The sequence below is a fragment of the Gossypium hirsutum genome, chromosome A02 (assembly GCF_007990345.1).
Source record: "Gossypium hirsutum isolate 1008001.06 chromosome A02, Gossypium_hirsutum_v2.1, whole genome shotgun sequence".
Taxonomy (NCBI): domain Eukaryota; kingdom Viridiplantae; phylum Streptophyta; class Magnoliopsida; order Malvales; family Malvaceae; genus Gossypium; species Gossypium hirsutum.
In genome coordinates this window covers 34785944-34797749 of record NC_053425.1, presented here as the reverse complement: position 1 = coordinate 34797749, position 11806 = coordinate 34785944, and the positions used below count along the sequence as shown (strand labels likewise).

At 38.3% G+C, this 11806-nt stretch overlaps 2 non-coding genes across 2 annotated transcripts; both read left to right on the top strand.

Moving 5' to 3' along the window:
- The first annotated feature begins 270 nt into the window (after positions 1–270).
- Positions 271–377, top strand: LOC121217176 (small nucleolar RNA R71). Its single transcript, XR_005913339.1, has one exon. It is a non-coding gene; the product is annotated as a small nucleolar RNA R71 (small nucleolar RNA).
- Positions 378–10941: 10564 nt separating this feature from the next.
- Positions 10942–11047, top strand: LOC121217496 (small nucleolar RNA R71). Its single transcript, XR_005913578.1, has one exon. It is a non-coding gene; the product is annotated as a small nucleolar RNA R71 (small nucleolar RNA).
- The last annotated feature ends 759 nt before the right edge of the window (positions 11048–11806 follow it).

The window sequence follows — 11806 nt, the reverse complement described above, 5'->3', positions numbered from 1 at the left end:
GAACTAAGAAAACCATCAATTTTCTAATTCAAGAGTTCTACCTGATTAGAGAGCATGGTGACTGAATCAACGTTATAAATGCCGGCTATTTTAGTTTGCTTTGTCCTCATGACTTGCCACTGATAGTTATTTAGTGACATCTCCTCTATAAATTCATAGGCATCTTCAGGTGTCTTATTATTGATGGTTCTGCCAGTAGCTGCATCAACCATCTGCCGAGTCGAAGGATTCAGGCCATTATGAAAGTGTTGAACCTGTAACCAGAATGGTAACCCATGGTGAGGGCATCTTCTCAAGAGGTACTTGTATCTCTCCCATGCATCGTAGAGTGTTTCTAAATCCATCTGCACAAAAGAAGAGATATCATTTCGTAATTTGGTTGTTCTAGCCGGCGAAAAATATTTTAATAAAAACTTTTTGGTCATTTGTTCCCAAGTAGTGATTGATCCTCGTGGCAATGAATTCAACCACTGTTTAGCCTTATTCCTCAATGAAAAGGGAAACAACCAAAGGCGAATAGCGTCATCAGAAATGCCATTGATTTTAAAAGTGTCGCAAAACTCTAAGAAATTTTCCAAGTGAGCGTTGGGATCCTCGTCCTGCAAACCATCAAACTGAACAAATTGCTGTATCATTTAAATTGTGTTAGGTTTCAGCTCAAAAGTATTTGTAGCTACAGCAGGTCTAACTATGCTCAATTCAGTTCCTATTGAAGAAGGTTTTGTATAATCATACATAGTGCGCGGAGCAGGATTCTGATTAACAGCAATCGCAGGAGGTAGCAGATTTTCTTGGTTTTCAGCCATCTCCTTGGTTGTGGTTGAAGTATCGTCCTCTTGTTCTTCCTCTGTGCATCGTAAGCTTTGCCTTATTTCTCTTCGGTTTTTTTGAATTGTGCGATCGAGCTCACTGTCAAACAGTAACGGTCCTGACGGGTTTCTTCTGGTCATAAACTAGAAAAACCTGTCAGAAAAAAATAAATGAAGAATTAGAAAAAAAAATAAAAATTTAAATTGTAGTAAAAGTAAAATGGCTAAAGTAATAAAAATCGAGTGTTCCTAATATCCTAGTTCCCCGGCAACGGTGCCAAAAACTTGGTACGTGATATTCGTGATAGGTTTTAAAGATTTATGAAAGAATCATTCTGGAGACTAACTTATTATCACGATTAAGGCAAGTGTACCTATCGAACAGTAGTATAGTTCAGCAAGACCGGATTGTCAAACCTAAAGGAACTACGAGTACTAGTATTTACTTCCTTTTTATTATCTAGCCTAAAAATTAAGAGGTTTGGTTATCTAAACTAATTACTAACTAAGAATGCACAGAAAGAAAATTTGGGAAAATACTTTTGGGAAAATTCGATTGATTAAGACAATACCTAAGGAAAAATCCACCTAGACTTCACTTATTATTTGACTCTGAATCAAACGATTTATTCATTTGACTTGTTCCGTAGAGATCCCTAAGTTATATTATTATCCCTCTCGAGACTAACAACGTCTAACCCTAGGTTGAATAATTGAAATCTCTTTCTAATTAACACCCTAGAATTGCATTAACTCGATCTATGGATTCCCTTATTAGGTTTCACCCTAATTCAACAAAATCTTATCACCCTATCTCTAGGCGTGCAATCAACTCCGCTTAATTATGACAAATTTACTCTTAGACAGGGTCTATTCCTCCTCTGAATAAGAGCTTAACTTGAATCAATATCCTAGAATATCAAAACAAGAATTAAGAACACATAATTAAGAACAAGTCAAATATTTATCATACAAATCAGATAATAATAACAAGATCAGTCTTAGGTTGCCTTCCCGTTAGGTATTTAGGGGCTTTAGTTCATACTTATGAAAGAAAACATCTCAAAAGCATAAAGATAACAAAACATAAGAAAACCAAAAACTCCTGAAGGAACTTGAAGGGAGATCATCAGTCTTGATGATGAATTCGGCTTCTAGGATGGATCAATCGACTTTCCTTGAGTAATTTATTGTTTCCTACTCTGCGTCCCCCTTCTAAGTGCCTCATCTGGTGTTTAAATAGGCTTTAGAATGCCTAAGAGCCCCTAAAATTGGCCTTTTCCAAATAGGGGTATACTTGGGCTTGGCAAGGACACGCCCGTGTGACACACCCGTGTGCGATTACTCCAGCTCGTGGTCAAGGCTATTGAACGGGCGCGTAGTATACCCGTGTAAGTCGTGCTTCAATCCTGCTAAAGGGACACGGTCGTGTGACACACCCGTGTGAGAAAGTCTAGGCCATGTTGCATTCCTACATGGGTCTATTTTCTCTGTTTTTGGCCCGTTTCTCGCTCTTTTTAATCTCCTATGCTCTCTTAAGTGTAATACATGAAATTAAGATTAGGAGCATCGAATTCACCAAATCTAAGGAGAAACAATTCATAAATAGGCTAAGCATGGGATAAAAATATGTATAAATCACGGTTTATCATAGATGAAATGAACTAAATACATTTAACTCCCTGTTTGTTTTGAGGACAACTTTCCTTAACTTGAAGTGGCGGTTAGACTATTAAGCAATTTTCCCTTGGAGAATCTTATCATCTTTTGACTATTTCCTACGTTTCCTCGGATGTCCCGCCATATTAGCAAACTCTTTATTTCCTGTACTTGCATTCTTCCTTTCATTTATTCCTAGTGTTGGATTCTTCTTTTCATCATGTGCTTATAAGTTAGTCTTTCAACCTACCCTCCTAACAACCCTTTTAGTTATGGCCTTATTGGCAAACCTCCCACCTCTTATTAGTTATTGACAAACTTTTTTTCTTACCGTAGTCCTAAAGGACTTGTTGAGGTTCCATATGTTGGGCTAACTAATAAAGACCCACGTCACCCTGGCAGAACGAGTTCCACTTCTGTTGAATAGTGGTCAGATTACTTCCTTATAATCCTCCTTATTCACGATACCTTACTTTTAAGTGTAACATACTTGTTTTCTGTGCACTGCTTTCACCTTCAGTACCTAGTAGAACATCATCTGTGTGATCATCTGTGTTCACGATTTCCCTCATATGCTGGTTCCCTATGGAACTAGCCATTTGGATAGTGCTTTATCAATAGTTTACCTCTTGAAGAGGAATAGTATTGACAAACATATCTGCCACATGATGTATCCCTCTTTGAAACCCTCTCTGTCAATGGGTTCCAACTAACCCCTCTCTTCCTCATAGACTAACTACGTACTTTATGTTTAATTCCTAGCTTATAGGGTTTCTTTAAGCACCCTCTGGCAGTTTTTAATGGTGGATCCTTATATACGATCCTTGGTTAAACCATCTTTTGTCAACTGTACACTAGGTACCACTGTTGTGTCATTTCCCATGGCTATTTCTTGCTGGGTTACCTTCTATATGCCTTACTAACTTTCAGAACTACTATTCTAGTAGTATTTTCCCACTTCCATTACGTTTCCAATTCATTGGTGGATTCTTTCTGATCCTAATTTTGTGTGATAAGTTTTATAAATATATAATGAATTGTTCTCGAAACTTAACTATTATCACGATAAATGCAAGTGTACCTATCGAACAGTAGTATAGCTTTAGCAAGACTGGATTGTTGAACCCAAAGGAACTAAAAGTACTAGTAATGACTGTCTTTTTATTATCTAGCCTAAGAATAATGGGGTTTGTTTTAACTAACTAATTAACTAAACTAAGAATTCACAGAAAATAGAATTGGGGAATTACTTTTGGAAAACTCGATTGAATTAAGACAATACATAAGGAAAAATCCATCTAGACTTCACTTGTTATTTGACTTTGAATCGGACGATTTATTCATTTGACTTGTTCCGTAGAGATCCCTAAGTTATATTATTATCCCTCTCGAGACTAACAACGTCTAACCCTAGGTTGAATAATTGAAATCTATTTCTAATTAACTCCCTAGGGTTGCATTAACTCGATCTATGGATCACCTTATTAGGTTTCACCCTAATCCGGCAAAATCTTGTCACCCTATCTCTAGACGCACAACCAACTCCGCTTAATTATGACAAATTTACTCTTAGACAGGGTCTATTCCTCCTCTGAATAAGAGCTTAACTTGAATCAATATCCTGGAATATCAAGACAAGAATTAAGAACACATAATTAAGAACAAGCCAAATATTTATCATACAATTCAGAAAATAATAACAAGATTCGTCTTAGGTTTCATTCCCCTTAGGTATTTAGGGGATTTAGTTCATAACTAAAAAGGAAAACATCTCAGAAGAATAATGAATACAAAATATAAAGAAAACCCAAAACTCCTGAAGGGAAATTGAGGGGAGATCTTCAGTCTTGATGATGAATCCGGCTTCTTAGATACATCAATCAACTTTTTCGAGTAATTCCTTCCTTTCTCCCTGTGCCTCCCCATCTCTCTTCCTTTAGGGCATATTTATAGGCTTTAGAATGCCTAAAAGCCCTCAAAATTAGCCTTTTCCGAATTGGACTCAACTTGGGCTCAGTAGGGACACGCCCGTGTGACATGTCCGTGTGCGATTACATGAGCCCGTGCTCGAGCCTGTTAGAATGGCACGGGCGTGTGTTCTACCCGTGTGAATCGTACTTCAATTCTGCCAAATTGACTCAGCCGCGTGGTCTGCCCGTGTGAGAAGGTCCGGGCTGTGTTCATTTCGTACGTTGGCCCATTTTCTCCGTTTTTTTGGCCCGTTTCTTATTCATTTCGCTCTCCTATGCTCACCTAAGTATAAAACATGAAATTAAGGCATTAGGAGCATTGAATTCACCAATTCTAAGGAAAAATCATCCATAAAATGTGTTAAGCATGGGGTAAAAATATTTATAAATTACGGTTTATCAAATACCCCCACACTTAAGCATTTGCTTGTCCTCAAGCAAAATTCTCAACTCATAATCAAAATAAATTCTTCTTAACTTATAATCTCTATAAAAAATATATCAAACTAATTCATGAGTAGTCATACAATGAGAATTCAACTAAAAGAACATTAGAGCTTCAAACATTCCAAGTTGAGTATTTAATCATGCAAAACTTAGGCATCTCCCCTTATCTAAGTGGTTACCTTGATTCGAAATCCCACGGAGTTTAACACCCTCACTAAAGATTCACTCAAATCACTCAAAGTGTTTAAGGACAATGAAAGTAGCACTCATCAGTCAATATGAAAAGTTATTACCATAGGATTACATGAAAATCAAATCTCCACCACTATAAATTGAGATGATACATCAATCAAAAGGTCTTTAGAGGGTTGTAACGAGGCTTGGTTAGAGGTTGTGGTCACAAGCTGAAAGAAAAAGTTAGAATCGAGATTGAATTGAAAAATTACTTAACTAGAAAAATTTTAATCATTATTTGCGTACAACAGAGCTTTTTCTTAGAATATGGAATTTAAGTACCTAAGCTCAAAAACAAAAGATTACTACAAATATATGTACACCTTTTTTTTTAAGAACATGTCAAATAACATAGACTAACTATTAAGAACAAAAATAGGGATCAAAATAATTGATGGGGTTTCAACAATAATGGGTTAAGGGTTAATATTAAGGGTAATACAAGAAATGGCTTGTTAGCTCAACGGGGTTTACTAAGGGTTAACCGTGGAGGTAGGCTTTTCATGGCATGAGTGGGTTAATCCTAAGTGCCTCTATCATCTTGACATGTCAAATCAAATAGTGTAGTCTTGACATCCATAATCAAGCAAGTTCTAGAATAACAGTTCAATACTGACGCACTCATAATGAAAGTGAGCATGAAAGAATTAATAAATGCTCTTGAAGGCTCAAGATCTCACAAAAATTATGGCTTTTTGATGTTTAAACTTGTGAATTCTAATTCAAGATAATACTTAGACTTGGGGAAACAACCTAAAATTTTAAACTCTTAAAAATCAACGTATCATGCTTGTTTCCCTAATTTCTTAAAGTTTAAACCATCAATGCATGAATGCCTATGTTTTAATTCAAGATATATCAATAAAAATCATAAATTAATCAAAATTTATCCTAAACATGATATGAGAGCTTTTCAAGAGAACAAGGCAATCATTCAGGGATTTTTCTGATAGTGAAATGAATACCCCTCCACACTTAAGATGTACATTGCCCTCAATGTACAAAGATAGATATATATAAAAGAATATAAAAATAAGATAGGGAGAGAGGTGAAACTTCCTGAGTGATGAATGAATTTTCTTGAATTGGAGTTTTGGAGAATAATCGGTGTGAAGGTGGAGAAGGATACTCCGGTGGTGGTAGAGGTTCATTAGTCCATAAGTCCTGCGCCAAAAGAATATTATATTTGAAGTTGGTTATAGTCGTGGTCGAACAGGACATGACAGTCGTGGAGAACTTTCCCCAGTGGAGTTTCGAGTCCTTGAGAAATAGTGAGCTTTGGAGCTCTTTATAACTGTGATAGAATTAGGAAATCTTTTAGGAAATATATAAGGAAGAGTAAGTACTCAATATGAATTAGCCAAAATTAAAATTTGTAAAATAATAATTATAAGTCCTAATAAAAATAAAGTTAAAGAAAAATAAAAAGTAGTCTTAAAATAAAATAAAAGTAAAAACATAAAATAATAAATAAAAGTTTTTAAACATCTTCATCGCTATATGGTTCGCGAGGTGGGGGTGGCGATGAGATGTGGAGGTGCTGACAAATCTGGTGTAGTGTAGAATTAATGTGATCGAAGCGCTGAAAACATTGTTGCTCGAATCGAGTTAGGTGCTTAGAGATATCAGCGTATGAAGTCGCCACATGAACTGGACGAGAGGGTGGTGGTGGCTGAGATGGTGGGTCCTCGTGACGTAAAGGGACATCATCAATAATGTCCTCGGGAGCCTCCTCCTTGGTGGATTAGGCAAAACGATACTGAGGAGGGTTGGTTCCTCGGCGCTTCTCGATCATCCCCATACTAAGCATGCTCGAGATGCCTTGTGGGGACATCTGGCCAATAAGAGTAAGAGAGGATGATTGGGCTGCTGTGTTGAGGAGCCCGAAGTGTCCTGCCAGTCGAGTCACGTAGAGGCCAATGGAGATGACCCCCCTCCGATGCCGTTTGTCTAGTGGCAAATAACGAGGGCAATAAAGTAGGCGAGGTCGAGTACATGCCCGTTCGCCATGCTCCATAGAAAGTAGGCGTCATGAGTGTTGACGATGCTAGTGCTCTCTCGACATCCTATAAAAGTATGTGCCAAAATGGCGTATAGGTACCTCAATGAGGAAGAGAGAGCTGATGCCTTGGAGTGGCTCAGGTCGTAGGTGGCTGAACCAGGGACCAAAGCGTACCAGCACTTCAAGGGAGAGTAGTAGATGTGGCGACGGAGAGTGTCAAGGTTGTTTTCATCCATGAACTTCTCTATGTACAGGCCCAAAGTTATGCCGAACTCAGGCACACTCAACTGGTGGACTAAACCGCCGAGACGAAACTAGACTGTTCCAGGATCATCAAAGTTGGTCATGACGTCTTGAACATGGAATGTCGAGCAAAGTTCAAGTGTGAGCTCAAGGTACGTCGGCTTGATGATCGCAAAGAAGAGGTCCCATGGATCGGTTGTCAGGAGTGCTCGTACATCGTCAGCCAACTGGATTAGTTCAAGCACTATCCAGTCAATTCAGTAGCCCACACCTAAAGGTAGGGCCCGTAGGATTTGGGATAGCTCTTCCTGATTTCCGGGTGGAAATTAGAGGTATGGGTGGCGAATTTTCGCGGTAAGACCCGAGGAAGATGACGTTCCCTTCCTTTTCTTCGAAGTAGGGACAGTGGCTTTCTTTCCTCGTGAAGATGACATGATGTACCTGTAATGGAAATTGAAGTGAAATGTGAATACTTTCTATGGGGCTTACATATTAACCTATACTATAATAGCCGAAGTAAATGTGCCGAATAACCCTTATGAGAATAAGTAATGGAGATATCTAAAGAATGAATTTGTGTGGGATTAATAACATGAAACCCATAGAAACAATAACCATGAATGAATGTAGCCTAATATACTGACTAAGAAAATAAAAAAGGAATTACCAAAACAAAACTTAAAAATATACATTTATCTACTTAACTATGAATGTGCAAGTAAAATAGTCAAATGGAGCATAGAAATCAGGAAATGAGTAACAAATTCAACATGAAAAGGATGATAACTACTCTAGATACGAAGTTTGAGTTATAAAAAGATGAAAATACCATGAAAAGTACAGATTACTATGATAAATAGAATTAGAAATCAGTAAAATAAAAGAGAAAAGAGTAAACAAACGCTAGAAAGAGGAGAATGAGCGTAAAAAATAGGGTTGGAAGCGGCGCACGGGCGTATTAGGGAGGTCGTGTGGACTTGCAATGGCTAGGCTTAGGGATTTTGGGTGAGGGAGATGATGAATAGTGAAGGGTATTTATAGATTTTGGGACACACGTCCAGGGAACACGCCCGTGTGATTTGCGAACTTTGAATTTGGGTGCGTCTGACAATTGGCCCATGCCCATATTCCTTGGGCGTGTGGGTGCACACGGCCGTGTCGCACGGTCGTGTCTGTCTTCGTTCGCTTCTCTCATGCCCATGGATGTAGGCCAATGCCCTTGTTAATCTAACAGGTTCGACTACAGTTGCTTGGCATAGGCGTGTTGCACGCCCGTGTTAATTTGTTAGGTTTGGCCATGGTTTCAAGGCACGGGCGTGTCGCAAGCCTGTGTTGTTTTGGCAGGTTCGCCCATGGCCATGTCGCACGGCCGTGGCTATTTATCGTAGCCCGTGCTGGGGGAAATCTTTGCCTTGTTTCCACACGGCCTAAGGCACGCCAGTGTGCTAGGCCGTGTCTGTGTGGGAAACCTGTATTCAAGAGCTCCATTAGTAATTTAGGTGTTAAACACTAAAATTTAAAGAAGTTAATACAGTTAGTGCTCAGGTTGCCTCTCGAGAAGTGCTTATTTATAATCTAAGCTCGACTTACCTCTCCATTGAATGGTCATGGTGCTTCGAAGAGTTTATACTCCTCATTCCTGCTATCATTCTTATCAAAATAAGGTTTTAGACGGGTGTTGTTTACCTTAAAAGTACTAAACTTGGAATGACTTACCTCGACTGTACGGAATGGGAAAATGCCAAGTACCGTAAGAGGGATTTCTTCATTCAGTTTGGTAGTGACAATGTGAGGATCTGTGGCATCGCATAAAACTTTATCTCCAACCTTAAGTTGATTTGGAAAGGTATTGAGCTCATCCTGGCGTAGTTTTGGTTTATCTTGTGTTCTTGGTTTATGTGTCCGCCATTCATCTAGCTCCTCGATTTGTAGCCTTCGTTCTTCATAAATAGGTCCTCTACTATTGCTTGAGAATGGTTCATGTACTTCTTTCAGACTCATTTCCTGCAAAGTAGGTTACACCATATTGTCAGTTTTAGTAGAATGGTTTAGACGATCACCTTCAATTTCTGATGTGTTGCCAGAATTGTAAGCTTGAAGGGTGATTGTTTCGTCTCCCACAAGAAGTGTGAGCTCACCTGTGCCAACATCAATACTCGTTTTAGTGGTTGCTAAAAAGGGCCTTCCTAAAATCAAAGGAGTGTTGCTATCCTCCTCGACGTCTAGAACAACGAAGTTAACGGGAAATATAAATTTATCGATTTTAACTAGCACATCTTCAATAATACCCCTAGGAAATCTTATAGTTTTATCTGCTAATTGAATGCTCATCCTAGTCTGTTTGGGTTTCCCAAGACCTTGTTGTTTAAACATTTTGTAAGGCATGACGTTAATACTAGCCCCTAAATCAGCTAATACATTAGTAACATCTAAACTACCAATTAAGCAAGGAATTGTAAAACTCCCTAGATCTTTTAATTTGTTGGGTAGCTTATTCTGCAGAATACCTGAGCAAACTGCGTTTAGCTTCACATGCGAAGGCTCATCCAACTTCTGCTTATTTTCTAAAAGCTCCTTTAAAAATTTCATTGCGTTTGGCATCTGTGATAGAGCTTCAATAAACGATAAGTAAATGTGTAATTTTTTTAAGAGTTTAAGGAATTTACCAAATTATTCATCTGAGCGGTCTTTCCTTGTCGCATTGGGGTATGGCACACGAGGTTTATATTCGACATTCATTGATTTGTTTTTATTATGACCTACCTCACCTTGACCTCTACTCACCAGAGTTTCTTGCCTCGGTTCTGGCTCAGGTGTGACTAACCCTTCCTCATATTGACTAGTAATCGCATTGAGTTGCTCCCTTAGGTTAGATTCTGTGTTACTTGGCAAGCTACCTTGTGGTCGTTCAGAAATCAACTTGGCAAGCTGTCCAATTTGAGTTTCGAGCCCTTGGATCGATGCTTGTTGATTCTTAAGTGCTGTCTCAGTATTCTAAAAATGAGTTTCTGACACTGATATAAACTTTGAGAGCATCTCTTCAAGGTTCGGCTTCTTTTCCTGTTGGTTGGGTGGTTGCTAGTAGCCTGGAAATGGTATCTGATTTCCTTAGCCTCCCCATGAGAAATTTGGGTGGTTCCTCCAGCCTGTATTGTAAGTGTTACTATATGGATTGTTTTGAGGTCGAGGATTATTACCCAAGTAATTTAATTGTTCGTTCTCCATGTTGTGGCTATAGGATTGATATTCTGAATTGCTTGATCCACCTCTACTGACTTCACAGTGCATTAATGGATGAACCTGCGAAGAACCAAGTAAAGCATCAATCTTTTTATTTAGAAGTTCTACCTAGTTTGACAACATAGTAACCGAATCGACATTATAAACGCCTGCTGTTTTAGTTGGCTTAGTCCTCATGACTTGCCACTGATAGTTATTCAGTGACATCTCTTCAATAAATTTGTAAGCCTCTTCAGGTGTTTTGTTATTGATGGTTCCCCCAGGTGTTGCATCAATCATCTGTCTTGTCAAGGGGTTCACACCATTGTAGAATGTTTGAACTTGCAACCATAGAGGTAATCCATGGTGAGGGCACCTTCGCAGTAGATCCTTGTATCTCTCCCATGCATCGTAAAGAGTTTCTAAGTCCATCTACACAAACAAAGAGATATCATTACGTAATTTGCTATTTTAGCCGGCGGAAAATATTTTAATAAAAAATTTTCAGTCATTTGTTCCCAAGTAGTAATTGACACTCGTGGTAACGAGTTTAACAACTGTTTAGCTTTGTTCCTTAATGAAAAGGGGAATAACCGAAGACGAATGGCATCATTAGAAACGCCATTAATTTTAAATGTATCGCAGAATTCCAGGAAATTTTCCAAGTGAGTGTTTGGATCATCATCCTGCAAACCATCAAACTAAACAAATTGTTGTATCATTTGAATAGTGTTAGGTGTTAGTTCAAAATTATTCGTAGCAATAATAGGCCTAACTATACTTGACTCAGTTCCTGTTAAAGTAGGTTTAGCATAATCATACATAATACGAGGAGTAGGATTCTGATTTGCTAGTTTAGCGGGTATCCCAGAAGGTAGATGATGTCTTGATTTTTAGCCATCTCCTCGGTCGTAGTTGAGATATTGTCCTCTTGCTCTTCCTCTGTGTATGTTAGGCTTCGCCTTATTTCTCTTCGATTTCTGCGAGCTGTGCAATCGATCTCACTATCAAAAAGTAATGGTCTGACGGGTTTCTTCTAGTCTTAAACTATAAAAACCTACCAAGAGAAAGAAAAAGTAAATTAATAAATAATAATAAAAATAAAATAAAATTAACTTGCAAGAAAAATAAATGGTTAAAGTAATAAAAATTGAGTGTTCCTAATATCTTAGTTCCCCGGCAACGACACCAAAAAACTTGATCGTGATTTTGTGTGATAAGTT